Below are 15,129 nucleotides of genomic sequence, written 5' to 3'. Positions count from 1 at the left end.
GGCTCTGAAATTACACCAAAGTGGTGTCTGTTGGAATGGAAAAAAGGTGTGACAAATATATTTTACACTAATATAAAGTATATATTAATTAGAAACACAGGCGCACATGCACACACACACATAGACACACACAAAACTAAAAAGAAAATCAAGGAAATGATCATCACAAAATTTAGGATAGTGGGTCTCCCTGGTGGCGCAGCGGTTAAGCACTGGGTTGCGAAGCTGCCCGCAGCCTCTGCAGCACTGGTTCAATCCCCCGCTGCCAGGTGAGGGTCCCACATGGCGCCCAGACCTCTCCTGGCGCCCGCTGCTCCCCTCAGCAGTGTACTTCATCAGTCTGCCTGTTCTGCCCTCCGCTCTGGCTCTGGTGAATTCTCTCACCCTCCCATGCTTCTGACTGTACCCAGTGCTTGTACAAATAAATAAATAAATCTTTAAAAAAAAATTTAGTATAGCAAATACTTCTAGGATAGAATAATATGAGGTGATTGACAGAAGACCACCCATTGACCCAAGTGACCAACATGACCAAAAGTCCAATTCATCACCTGCTTTTTTAAAAAAGACATTATTTTTACACAAAAGAATTGGGGTGCAGGCCAGAGGTGCATGGGGAAGTTGAGAGTATTCACCAGAGAAAGAATGGAGAACAGAACAGCAAATCTACTGAAATACACTGCTGAGGGGTGCAGCCAGTGAGACAGGAGAGGTCTACTGCATCACTGCTCCCTGGCTGGGGAATGAACTCATGCTCAGTGGCTGCAGATAGTTTCGTGGTGCTGAGACTTAACCCCTTGAGCCACCAGGGAGGCCCCATTGTCACCCATTTTTAAGCATTATGTTCATTGCATTATTTTTTCATAACTCTATACATTTTTTTGTGTCCATGGTATATTACATAAAGAAAAACAAGAGGCAAATACAGTGAGTGAAAACTATAGTCCCTTATACTGGGGAAAGGAGGGAAGGATCTTGTACAGGAGTTCAAGAGGTAATAGGGGCAAAGAAAGTAAACATTTCAGCTTGTGTGGTGATCAAGATGAAGTATATTGAAAATTTAAAGGAGAGGACTACACAATATAATTATGGAAATTATAAATGTTAAAGAAGTCGTCATTAAGAATGGTGGCAGGCACTTCTTTCTGTTAAACAAAAGAAATATGGAAAACAGCTTATAGTGAGAAATATTGGGAACAAATAAAGGAATTTTAGATTGCTCCGGTGGTTTTCAGCAAAAGTAAGAATTATGTTCCTTATCTGTTGAAAAGTAAGAACAAGTGGTGGTAAGGCAGATAGGGGAGGGGAAAGGGTGATTGGCATGAGTGATCTTAGAAGTTGGAAGGAAAGTGCTCGCTTCGGCAGCACATATACTAAAATTGGAATGATACAGAGAAGATTAGCATGGCCCCTGCGCAAGGATGACACGCAAATTCGTGAAGCGTTCCATATTTTTACTTGTAATCAGGGAAATGCAAATCAAAACTACAATGAGATACCATCTTACACCAGTGAGAATAACACATTAAAAAAAAAAAACAACTAGCAACAACAAATGTTGGCAAGGTTGTGGAGAAAAAGGAACTCTTCTGCATTGCTAGTGGGAGTGCAAACTGGTCCAACCACTATGGAAAGCTGTGTGGAGATTCCTCAGCCTACTAAAGATAGAGCTTCCATATGACCCAGCAATTCCACTCCTAGGTATTTACCCAAATGACACTGAAACATTAATTCCAAAGGGCACCTGCACGCCTATGTTTATATCAGCACTATTTACAATAGCTAAGCTATGGAAACAACCCAAATGCCCAAAAATAGATGACTAGATCAAGAAGATGTGGCACATATACACAATGGAATATTACTCAGCAATCAAAAAAGATAAACACATGCAATTTGCAGCAACATGGATGAAGCTAGAAGGGATCATGCTCAGCAAAATAAGTCAGAAATAAAAAGAAAAATATCGGATGGTCTCACTCATACCAGGAATTTAGAAAACCTAAATAAGGGACCAGGAAAAAGACTAATTAATACAAAGTAAAAATCAAAATCAATAAGCAACTATAAACCAGAGACACCCTATGGGGGTTGGGAAGGGAAGGGAAGAGGAAAGTCTAGGGTCACAATAAGGGGAGGGGTGCAATTGTATAGGGAATATAACCAAAGTTATAATGCATACATTGTGCAAAAATGAAAAATGATGTAAGAATTATATAAAATAAAATATTAAAAAAAGAAGTTGGAAGAAAATGAATAAGTGAAAAACAATCTCAGAAATTACTATTAAAGTTTATGTGAGCAGTAACTGAATCTGCAGTTGATTACACTGGAAGTCTCCTGATTTAAGTAATGCTCAGCGGATGCCAAAGTAGAGAGCTTAGGAATCTTAGAATTACACAGCCTGTGCCACACAATTGAGGGAGCAAGGAGACATGAGAGTTGACTCATGTCATGCATTGAACTGGGGTATGAGATGTGAAGTTCCCAATCAAGCAAACAAAAGGGTGAGAAGGATGAAGCCACTTTGACATGAATCTAAACCCACCGGGGCAGAACAGGTGTGAAGAGTGTGCTTAGGATTCAATGCTCAGATTTACTGAGAGACTAACTACAAAGAGCAGTTGAAAGGGAAAGGGGTGTAGGAGGTAGTAGGAACCATGGACAATGTACAAAGAATGTGATAAACTCTATTTGGATTCAGACAAAAGTCAAAAGGAGGTTTGCAAAGGCAGGTGTTAGATCCCAGCAGGAAGGTGGAGCACAGCTATAATCTGGTTGATAGACCAGGAAATTTAGAGAGGAAAAAAACAGGGTCACTATTCAGAAGCAAGTCTGTAGGTGAAAAATAAGGCCCCAATTAGTAGGTGGGTGTTTATGAGCAACACTTTTGCACTTCTAAAGGGAGTAGAAAAGGAGACAGTCTAAAAGAACCTAATTATTAATTAGCCCTGTTATGGGAACTAGATTCCCTAAGGATTGGAGTAAAAGTTATTCAGAGGCCTATATCCCAGAGCCTCTAAGAGATTCACTAAGGTTATAGTGTGTGTGTATATATATATATATACACACTATACATATATATATATATATACTTATATATATGTTTATTTATTAGTTCTTTCATAAACCAGGATGATCTCAGGACTGGTGAAATATGAAGATATATTGTATGTGTAGAAGTGAACTCAGTTCCTTAAAGGAGTTGGGAACAGTGGCATCAAGAGAATTGAGGAGGGTATTGTGCAAGTGAGCATGGTAAATATAGTTTAGGTAGAAAAGGATTAACATCCATTCTAGGAAACAGGCAAATTTGGGTACCAGTAGTCAATGGGATTTTGTAGTTGTGACTGATTCAATATGTCTTCAGATTTTATATTAATTTATCTCTACCTAGACTGTACCAAATGATTTATAGTTACCTGTGCTGCTTCTTATAGATGGACTTCAAGATGACATTCATCACAATGTCATATCATGGATTAGTGTTTTCAAAGATTTGTGTTTTTCTTAGGGATATGTAGTCTTAGGAGTGTGTATCACCCAAAACACATGAGCACCAGTGCTGTCAAAACTTCCACAGTAGGTGGGAGTAGCACATACACATTCAGAAACAACCTGACTTCAGGCCATACTTAGAAGAAAAATGACAAGTCAGAATCACCAACTTTGAGAATCTGGAGTGTGGTCAATCATTTTAGAAGACAGAGAGAACAATTTGTGGAACGGTTTAGCATGTAAAGCATTAAAGATATGAGGCTAAATCAATATAGGAACAGGAAAAAAAGAGTTGAAAGGTGTATTTTTGCTTTTGAAATTTTGTTATATTAAAATGTACTTTAAGGGCCTCCCCAGGGGTGCAGCGGTTGAGCACTGGGTTGCGAAGCTGCCCGCAGCCTCTGCAGCGCTTGTTCAATTCCTGGCTGCTCCCCGGCCACCGCCCACTGCTCCCCTCAGCAGTGTACATCAGTCCTTCTGCCTGCTCTGCTCCCCGCTCTGACTATGGTGAATTCTCTCACCCTCCTGAGCTTCTGACTGTACCCAGTGCTTGTATAAATAAATAAATAAATCTTAAAACAAACAAACAAACAAACAAATAAATAAATAAATGAAATGTACCTTAAGGTTACTATAAATATGAATAATTGAATTGTAATAACCTGAGCTATGTATTGGAACTTCCCAGTAAAGCTTTTCACAATAGAACACATTATAGAATGAGCAAGTCTACCTAGGCCTCATCTGGAGGAGCAGCATTCAGGAAAATGCCAGAGGATCTTAAAATGATTTCACCCAAAGGAAGCCACACAGCAAGAACCATGGATAGAATACTTTAGCAAAGTTCTAGTATATTTTTGTATTTTAATACCATGGAATAAAAACTAGAAAATTTTGCTTAGAAATTAAAACATAGTACACTAAGAATCAATGGCAAGTATGTAAAAATTTGTATGTCACTGCCTTAAATATTAATTAATATTTTAACATTATTTTAAAAAGTTTCACCTTTTTAAAATATATGTAAAAATATTTGAAAATTACCTAAACTGTTAATATCTTACTCACTATTGATTTTATTTTATTTTTTTTAAAGATTATTTATTCATACAAGAGCTGGGGTACAGGCCAGAGATGCAGGGGGGTGAGAGAATTCACCGGAGACAGAGTGGGGAACAGAACAGGAAGACTGACTGAAATACACTGCTGAAGGGAGCAGTGGGTGAGATAGGAGAGCTGTGTCTCACCATGTGGGTTGCTTCCTGGCTGGCAGGGGATCAAACTCATGCTGCAGAGGCTGCTGATTGCTTTATAGTGTGGTGCTTAACCCCTTGCACCACCAGGGAGGCCCTCACTATTGATTTAATTGTTATGCACAGAAAATTTAAAATTAGGTTGTATTTGTTTTAATGACCAAATTTCATAAAACCTTTTCTTTTCCTATTTACCTTGTGAAATGTTTTCATGTGTCTTAACTTGATTTATGCTTCTGAATAAATAATTTCACTTAATAGGAATTTTTTTAAATGTGAATACTATTGCACTTCAATCTACTATTGGCCCGTATGAAAGTTACATTTTGCAAAATCACACCATCGTTCATTTTTAAGTTAGTTTTGTGCACATACTTGCCTAAGGTTGAATAAAACATGACTATATGAAGTAGTAAAGAAACAGAAGTCATCCTTATTCATTTTGTCTGCAGAATAAGCATTCCTGGCAATAGAAAAACATTATATCAATCAGGTTCCCAAAAACAAAAAAATAGATGTGAATCTCAAATGAGAGTAATTCAACAAACTACCCAAATATGGGGCTATTTACAGAACTGGGGGTTTAAGCAAACCACAAAATGGAATGCAGCAAAGCAAGTTTAGTAGTAATAGTGGAGCTGCTGTACCTTACCCAAGGTAGAAGAGAGAGAGTGTGGTTACTGGACAATTTCAGGGAGAGCCGGGAGAAAGCACCTGAATTCATTCTCTTTCCTACCTCAGGTCTTCTACGAGGCTCCCCATAGCCAGACCCAGCTGCAAGCTTTTGGGTGTATGAGCCCTATGACTCACATCAAGTTGTTCAGTTTTTTCCAAACATAGAACAAGGTAAAAAAGAGAATAGAGTGGAAAAGGGAAAACAGAGGATCCAGAGGACTAATCCAACCATGTCAAAGTCAAAAATACATAGCTAAAAGTTTTTCACCTAAACCAATATGTGAGGAGTTATAGTTATAATAATTGAACAATGTTAGTAATCCACACCTAAGTATTTGATGGAATTGCTTCAAACTTCTGTTGCCATTATTAACAAAGTTCTTGAGCTGACCTAACATTAATCTCATCTCTAAATCACAGAGGAAGTTATTTTCTGGTGTTTTACTTCCACACACATTTTTAAAAATCAGTATATTCAATTGTTGCATTCATCATTCATGCTTTCAGCCATTAACATGCACTCTGCTAGGCACTTGGGATTAAAAAGGAGATCTTTGCTCCCCAGAAATTTCGAGTTTACTGAAAGAGACAAATTTGGCAAATAATTAGAAGACAATGTAAGTAAAAATTGGATAAAGACCTCAGAAGGGGTTTCATAAAAGCTAACATTTGACCTGAGAATTGAAGAGTGAATTACTGCAGTCAAGAAGGAGAGCTTTGGGAAAAGCATAAAATGAGTGGGTTTAGTATGCTGGGGAAAATACAAAAAATTCCAAGTGATGTGGTTCAGTGTGAGTAAGGGTAAAATGAACAGATGAGACAGAAAAGATGAATTGGAACCAAATTACAAATGGCTTCTATGCTATGAAAGTAACATACCCTAACAAGTCTTCTAGATTCTCTGCAATTAAAGAAGTTCCAAAAATTCTCCCAATAAATGGTCTTGATGATTTCAGTTATGTATACATAAAGCATTCTAATGTGTATGGTCCTTGTTTGCAGTTCTGACTAGTCAGTTGGATGACACCAGGTTTCCCTAAGGAACAGGTAGAATCTTTGCTTTGCACTCATAATCCGCTTCTATCCTTATTTGTCCTGTCCTCCTTACTCAGCAACACAGTCCCTATTCTCTGTGCCTTATTTAGTCCTCCCTGTGCCCTAACTCTCTCCTCATCTGGAGCCATTTTTTTTTCTTTTCACAACTTTTTTTTTAATATTTATTTATGCACACAAGAACTGGGGAACAGGCCAGAGGTACAGGGGGTGAGAGGATTCACCAGAGACAGAGTGGGGAACAGAACAGGCAGATTGATTGAAATACACTGCTGAGGGGAGAATGGGAGAGTCAGGAGAGGTCTGCTGTGCCATGTGGGTAGCTCCTTGGCAGGCCAGGGATTGAACTCCTGTCACAGAAACTTTGGACAGCTTCACAGTGCTGTGCTGAACCCTTTGCACCACCAGGGAGACCCTCTCTTTGCTACTCTTCTCTTTCTCAATTAGTAGTATTTCATGACCTCAATTCCCATCTCTGGAAATACTTTAATTCCAAAAGTCTAGATGGAAGTGTGATGCAATAATCAATAGATTTTCAAGTGTCAGAGACCAGCTACTGGTTGAGGTATTTGGAGATAGGAGAACCATTCTGACAGTCTTAAAATCTCAGCAATTAAATGACTGAGTACTCTGCCTAGAAACCTCCAATTAAGGAAAGGAGGGAAGATACCATTTTCTTTGTTCTACCTAAAGTCACCTGCATCATGCTAGCTGCGCCCTGAAAACATTACTCAATTTATTTTCACAATAAAAAAAGTTTCAGTAAATTCCCCAATTCACTGCTGTTTAGTGACAGAGTTTAGATTTGAACCTGTAACTATCATCCTCAGCTCCTGCCACACCACAATGTTGCCTTAAAATGACAGATCTTGACACTCAAATACAGTATGAGTATGAACAAAATTAGTGGCAGCAGTCAGTTCAGTGACAAAGATACAAGAGTAGATGGCATCTCAAATTTCAAGATGAATTTTTTGACAGCATAAGCGGTACTTTATTAAGAAGTCATGAATTTGATTGGGCTATACTTAACACATCTACTAGAAAACCATTTCTATTATCATTTATTTTCTATGGAATTGATAGAAAGGAAATTGTGTAATTTGCTCATGTGTCAGAGGCAGTCTGATTGTTTACTGTTAATGATAATCAAAATATCTGACATGTAATAATGTTCTGGTAACACTTAAATCAAACTGATTATTCTAGGAACTTAGATTACTGTTAATAAACAGTAACTACAGAGTTTTTTAATATGCTTCTGACTATTGAATTACTGACAAACTGTAAAAATTTGAATTCCAAACTGCAAATGGATGTGTATTCAATTGTATAATCAAACTAGAGGATATAAAAATACAGCTTTGATTGAGTAGTCTTTTAACATTAAATTAAAGAAAAATAACAGAAAATCATAAAAGTATACTTCATTTTTGAATGTCAATTTTAGGGAATTAATATTATTTTGTGGCCAAGATGAGTTTCTCTAGGGTAATTGAATTCTTTTTGGTAATCAAGTTTCATAGGTGTGACTGGAAGCAGCTGCAAAAGCAAATCAAATTTGTTCAGAAAGAATATTAATGGCTTTCTGAAATTCCTTATTCCCAAGAGGAGAGTAAAACTTTAAGCTAAATACTTGAAAGAATACACATTTTACATGTTTCTTTTATTAGTGATGAGAGTTGCTTATTAATCAATGTTTAACAATGTAATTACAGCTGTTTTAGTCTCACCAGATAACACAGATTAATAAATGACCTGCAACTAGTGAAGTGTGCAGAAAGGGTAATGAATTCTTTCCATCAGCACACTAATTTATTAGTAATAAACAAAGACCATGATGAATTAGGAGAATTGTAGAGTTTCTGAATATTGAAATCAAATTTCCAGATGAAAGCATTTAATCATTCAGTTTTCCTTCATTTATTTCTCTTCATGTCTGATAATGGGTTGGGATTTGTCTTTCTGGACTGCATTAAATAGTTCATCTAAAGCTCATCTTTTATAGTATTTGCAAGCTTACTTGCAAGCTTACTTGATCTAACTTGTATTATTATACATATATTAGTTTTACCTAACTCTGAAAGTAGTAGAATAACTTTGATTCCAATTAATTAATGTTTAGAAGAGTTCTTTGTTCCAGCTGAACAAAACATTATTGGATCAACCCTGTTTTTCCAAAACTGATTTTAACCATGTAGATTTCTATTTGACAGTTTCCGTTAACTCAGAGGAGAAAGACACAAAAGTCAAAATCTGATAGTGAAAGAAAGTTTTCAGCCATATGTACACCCAAAAGTAACACTGCAAGTAAGACTCATTTTACAAACTTTTATTGCTTTGATTTCATCCATTTTTCTTTGAACTTCTCTAGCCCACAGTTGTTCAAATGTGCACTTCACCCGGTGGCATATATTATAAGTGCTCCTTCAATTACCACTAATTTGGAGAGTGAGAGAGTGGGTACAGTGTGATATAAATCTGAATTATTAAATTAAAAAGCAATACTGCATAAAATTAGAATCTGGGAATACTGCACATTTTTAATTGTTAAGAAAATTAACAAATTATTACAAATGAAATCTCTGTATATTCTGTTCAAGTATTTCAAGATGTGAATTTTGAAGGAAAATTATAAATCCCTTAAACACAGGATGCAGAGGGAACTAAAAGTGAGAAGAATCAAAGGATGATTTGAAACAAAATAAACTTTTGCACTTACTTCCTGTTCATGGTAGAAATGAGTTAAGAAAATTAGTCTTTCCTAAGGAGAAAGGGTAAATCATAGAATTTTTCAGACCCCGAGGAAGGATACTATCTATATGCACATGTTTCTGGAGATATTCTCTCTTTAACTCAAGCTTTAGCCTGTAGGAGTAGAAAGCTGTTTCCTTCATGTAAGAGGCAAGTAAACAGAATAGAAACTATGCATACATGAGGAGGTTAACTACATGGTTTTTCTATATAATAACTTATGAGGAAGGTGTTAAAACTTTAAGCCTAGAGTGGCAACTTATAATGATGAGAGAAAATGGAACCATCATATATTATTAGTGGGAATGTAAAATAATTCAGCTCCTATAGAAAATGGTTTGACCATTCCATAAAAAGTTAATTAAAAAAAAAATCATGCAACAAAGCAAATTAGTAGATACTCAAGAGAAATGAAAGCAGGTATACAAATAAATATATATTCATTCATGTTTATAACAGTTTTGTTCATAATGACTATGAGGTGAATGCAGAGACAAATTGTGATATACAGTGGAGTATTATTTAGCCATAAAAAGGAATGATATACTGATGCAGTCAACAATTTGGATAAACTGTGACAACATTATGCAAACTGAAAGAAATCAGTCATAAAACACCACTCATTGAATGATTCAATTTATGCAAATATAAAGAATAGATAAAATCCATAGAGAGAGAGAACACATTGGTGGTTGCAGCTTGTGGAAGGGAGAAAGACAATAGAAATTGACTGCTCAGTGGGTTTCTTTATAGATGATAAAAATATTGTAGACCTAGATAAATGTGACAATTGCAAAATTTTGTTATGTACTAAATACACTGAACTGTTCATCTTAAAAAGGTTAATTTTATGTTATATGAATTTTACTTCCACAATATTAAAAACAAACATATAATAAGTGATGACTAAATAGGATTCATTCTAAAAAGAGTGATCAAAATTAAAATATTTACCTAAGTAAAAAACCCATATGATCACAGGAGGTCCAACACAGTTTAGCTGTCAAGTTTAACAATCAATATTAATAAAAACTCTAATTGAAATAGAAGGAAACAGGGCTTCCCTGTGGTACAAGGGGTTGAGCACCACACTGTGAAGCAGTCTCCAGCCTTTGCAGCATGAGTTCGATCCCCGGCTGGCCAGGGAGCAACCTACATGGCGTAGTAGACCTCTCCTGTCTCGCCTGCTGCTCCCCTCAGCAGTGTATTTCAATCTGTCTGCCTGTTCTGTTCCCCACTCTGTCTCTGGTGAATCCTCTCACACACACCCCCATCCCCCCACATCTCTGGCCTGTACCCCAGCTCTTGTATGCATAAATAAATAAATCTTAAAAAAAAGAAATAGAAGGAAACAATTAATTTTGACAATCATTGATAACACATATTTACTAAAAATTTACTACTACAGTGAATGATACTAAATACTAACCTCATAACAAAAGTGAAGAACAAGACAAGAATGACTGTGCCAAATATTATGACTGAAAATTATTTTGGATAGTTTAATTACTGCAATTGAACTAAAAGTAGGAAAACTTTTTGAATATTTGAAGAATAAAACACATCTGTCTACATAATATATGACACATGCCCAGAAAATCTAAGAGATACCAAATTGCTAGAATTAAAAATATCATTCATTAATTTGTGTGAATATCTTTAAAACTTGCAAAGTTCCATATAAAATTCACAATGAAAAGAGGACAGAAAAATGTTACAAACATAAAGAGTAATTTCCTAAAATAAATTGTTGATATTTTAAGTATAGGATCTATGTGAAATAATTATAAAATATTACTGAAAAAAGACCTAGCAGTTGGAGAAGTAGATGACTTCTTTGGATGAGAATATTTTACAAAAGTTTTAATGATTTAATGCAAATCCAATCATAATTCCAACACAATTTAAGGTGAAAAAAATTAAATATGTGGAATAGTACATAGTCCACAAAGAGGTAACAACATTAAGAAAAAGAATAATGAGTAGGAAAATCAATTCAAAAATACTAGCTTAACTGAAAATGCTTCTAAAAATGTGGTTTTGATATAGAAGTACAAAATAAATCAATGAAGCAGAAGAATTCAAAAGTAGATTAAGTATGTACGATTTACAACACTGGGTAGCTATTAAGGCAGTTAGCGACCCAAGACAAAAATAAAGATGGAGACTGATCTCTAATCATATGCTAAAATATAAGAAGGCATTTTTAGAGACCAATTCTTATTTATGTACATAAAGAAGTGTCCTTAATGCATTATTAAGCACAAATGATAAGTTGCAGATTCAGGTGTTAATTTTTGTTAAAACAATTTTGTAAACATATGGGATTGACCATTTGATTGTAAGGCAATTGGAGAGGGTAGAATGATAGTATCACTTTTCTTTACACACCTTGCCATTAATTCACTGGCTGTAGAGAGCTGGTGGTATTTTATTTTATTTGAAAAGGAATTTACAATAAAATAATGCAAGGAAATCTTTTGATACAGAAGGATTACTTTTATTGTGATACAGTAGAAGATGGAGGTTGAAGCAAAGCTATTAGAAATATGAACTGGCAGGAAGAAGAAGGGCATTCATCAGGTTCCAGGTAGAACCTGGTATATAGGACATTCTCGCCACTCTTAGGCAGTAACACCAGTTAGATAAATTTGCTCTACCAGGACACCAGGAGATTTGGACAGAATGGCACAGATCAACTCAGTGTCCATTTCAGAGAAGCATCCTGGAATCAGAGCTCTTCAATCCTACTGTAAACATATAAGGGTTCAAGCAGGGGAAAGATATATCACTGATCCCAAATGAAAGAAAGGAGGAACTGAGAAATGAAGGCACTCAGTAGGTATGGTTGGGAAGGAATCACAGCTTGGCAAAGGAATCATAGTTCATTTAGCAAATTGTTTTCCACAGTAATTAGACCTGTAAGTAACTAATTAATAATTAGTTATCAATATCTGTATAATAGAACTATAGGGGAAAGAGAAGTGCTGAAAAGATATGTATACACACATGTTTATATGTATATACTTAAATGTAAATATTCATTTATATGTAAATATATAAATTTATATTTATAGGTAACATATATATAAACAATGAAAAGAGGACAGAAATGGACATACATAAAACATATATGTACATGTTACCTATATACAGTATATTTACATATGTACCTACACATATATTTGCATACATATTTTACATATATATACACACACAGAGACACATATATATGTAATTTTTTTAAAGATTTATTTATTTATACAAGCACTGGGTACAGTCAGAAGCACGGGAGGGTGAGAGAATTCACCAGAGCCAGAGTGGGGAACAGAACAGGCAGACTGATGAAATATACTGCTGAGGGGTCGTGCCATGTGGGATGCTCGCAGGTGGCCGGGGATTGAACCGGTGCTACAGAGGTTGCGGTCAGCTTCCAAGCCCAGAACTCAACCGCTGCGCCACCAGGGGAGACCCATATGTAATTTGTTAAGACTATTAACTTGTTAGTCTTTTTTTGACAAGATAACATCTGTAAAATTTGATTGTGAAGCAATGTTTTTTGTTACCTTTATTATTGTTTGTTGTTAAAATTACTCTAAGAAATAAATATTTTCATTCCTATTAGACAGATGAAGAAATTGATACTCAAAGTCTAAGACACTTGGTGCAAATCACAAAGAAATAAGAACGAGAACTGGGATTTGACCCTAGATATGCATCTATATATCATTATGCACCTTAGAGTAAGACTGTAATTATCTTTTTGATTGTGTTCCTTGATTAGTATTTATTTCCAAGATCTATGTCTAGAACTAAGAACTGAACTTGTTATAAAAATCACATTCAATTAGTAAATGGGCACCATTAAATCATTTCCTTTCTTACAATTTTCTAACAGTAAGAACTTAGAGCTTAGATCTGAGTTATTGAAGCTAAAGTTATAGAAAAACTTTGAGAAAAATGGATGAAGGAAAACAGTGAGATGGAATGGAAAATTAATTATCAATATTTGTATAATAGAAATAAAAGGAAAAGAGCACATGCTCAGAAAATTTAATGAAACATTTTTGAGGTTTTGTGATATAATTTATACATGAAAAAAACAAAAAAAGAGAACTGTTATGTGGAAACATCCTTTGACTTGAGAAAACCATCAGACCGACAAAGTACCAAAAAAATATATACCAAAACCATAAACCGGGAAAGGTGCCTGCTTGGGGATTTGACATTAAAACACGTTTGTTTTCCTAGTTGGTTCAGGTAGTACACACGGCAGATCAGGAATTGACTCAATAATTCATTTTTTCTCAAGTTAAAGTCTTTTTGCCTTTGAAAGGTAATGATATGTGTACAACATTTTGCAACTGTAGCCACCCATCCACCTGAGTTCAGATAAGGTCATTAAAAACTGTCTTATAAACTATGGGATCTGTAAAGTATAGTGATAATTTGTTTATGGGTAGTTCTTTGGTTGTAATAAGCAGGTTAATCTGTGACAAGCATGTAAAGTGTGTTTCCTGGTTAACTGTAGATTGTATATTATCTATCTACTATGTATCTATCTGTGTATCTGTCTATCTATCCATCTATCTGTCTATCTATCTATCTATCTATCTATCTATCTATCTATCTATCTATCTATCTATCTATCTATCTATCTAATCAGCCAGCCAGCCAGCCTTCTATCTAGATATATCTAAGGCATAAGTCTTTCTAATAAAGGATCTTTCTACATCAAGCTCTGACAGGAAACTGTACTGATAATTTCAGTTTTCCATTTTCCTTTTAAGATGCCATCCTTATGGGTCCTCCCTGGTGGCATAGGGGTTAAGTCTCTGTGCCATTATGCTATTTCCCCTTGCAGCCTGAGTTCAATCCCTGGCCAGGGAGCTGACCCACATGGCGCAGCAGACCTCTCCTATCTCATCCACTCATCCTTAGCAGTGTATTTCAGTAAATTCACCTTCTCTGTTCCCCCATTCTGTCTCTGGTGAATCCTCTCACCCCCCACACCTCTGGCTTATACCCCAGTTCTTATATGCATAAATTAAAAAAAAATTAGAAAAAGGTGTTTTCCTTACAAGGAGCTTCATCCTGGCAGATGCAAAGGGAGTTTGTGGCATTTCACCATTTTATATCTCAGGATGGACTTAAGACTTAAGAGTTGGGTTTAATGCAATTTAAAATAAGAGTATGTTTTACTTTTGTACCCTTTTCTTTTAGTGAGATCACTCTAGCTCAATGGTTGAGAATGGTTTAAAGCTATGGATAATGTTAAAAACAGTTCAGTCAAAAATACCAAAATTCTAGGGCATGTACTTTCAATTTATTTAAATTTTTTTAAAAGATTTATTTATTTATGCATACAAGAACTAGGTACAGGCCAGAGGTGTGTGGGGTGAGAGGATTCACCAGAGACAGAGTGGGGAGCAGAACAGCCAGACTGACTGAAATACACTGCTGAGGGGAGCAGCAGGTGAGTCAGGAGAGGTCTGCTGTGCCATGTGGGTCATCTCCCTGGCCAGGGATTGAACTCATGCTGCAGTGGCTGCAGATAACTTCATAGTGATGCATCTTAACCCCTTGTGCCACCTGGGAGGCCCCTGTACTTTCAATTTAAATGTTATATATTATACCTAAATTTCTCACTTACTTTAATCATTTCATTTATAATCACTCTCAGTCAGTGCTCTGTCTCAGCTTGGATAGAACAGGAAGGGGAACAACAGGAATCAGCAGGAATGTGTATCTCTATCTCCCAGCTCCTTTTCTTTTTCTCTTAGGAAAAAACTGATGGACATGCTTTTAAAAGCTTTTTCATTTTTGCCATGTTTCGTACCATCATTTATGGCATTCTTTGCTACTGTGTGGTTGGAAAGGAAATTTTTCCGTAACC

The 15,129-nt window shown here is 35.8% G+C and overlaps 1 non-coding gene across 1 annotated transcript; it reads left to right on the top strand.

Annotated features, from left to right (window-relative positions):
* The first annotated feature begins 1,349 nt into the window (after nucleotides 1–1,349).
* On the top strand, nucleotides 1,350–1,456 carry LOC119253681 (U6 spliceosomal RNA). The gene has a single exon (XR_005127194.1). It is a non-coding gene; the product is annotated as a U6 spliceosomal RNA (small nuclear RNA).
* The last annotated feature ends 13,673 nt before the right edge of the window (nucleotides 1,457–15,129 follow it).

This window comes from Talpa occidentalis, unplaced genomic scaffold, assembly GCF_014898055.3.
Source record: "Talpa occidentalis isolate TD23 unplaced genomic scaffold, MPIMG_talOcc4v2.1 talOcc4.2, whole genome shotgun sequence".
NCBI lineage: Eukaryota > Metazoa > Chordata > Mammalia > Eulipotyphla > Talpidae > Talpa > Talpa occidentalis.
The sequence above is the reverse complement of the archived record's forward strand: the minus strand, read 5'-3'. Positions and strand labels throughout refer to the sequence as shown.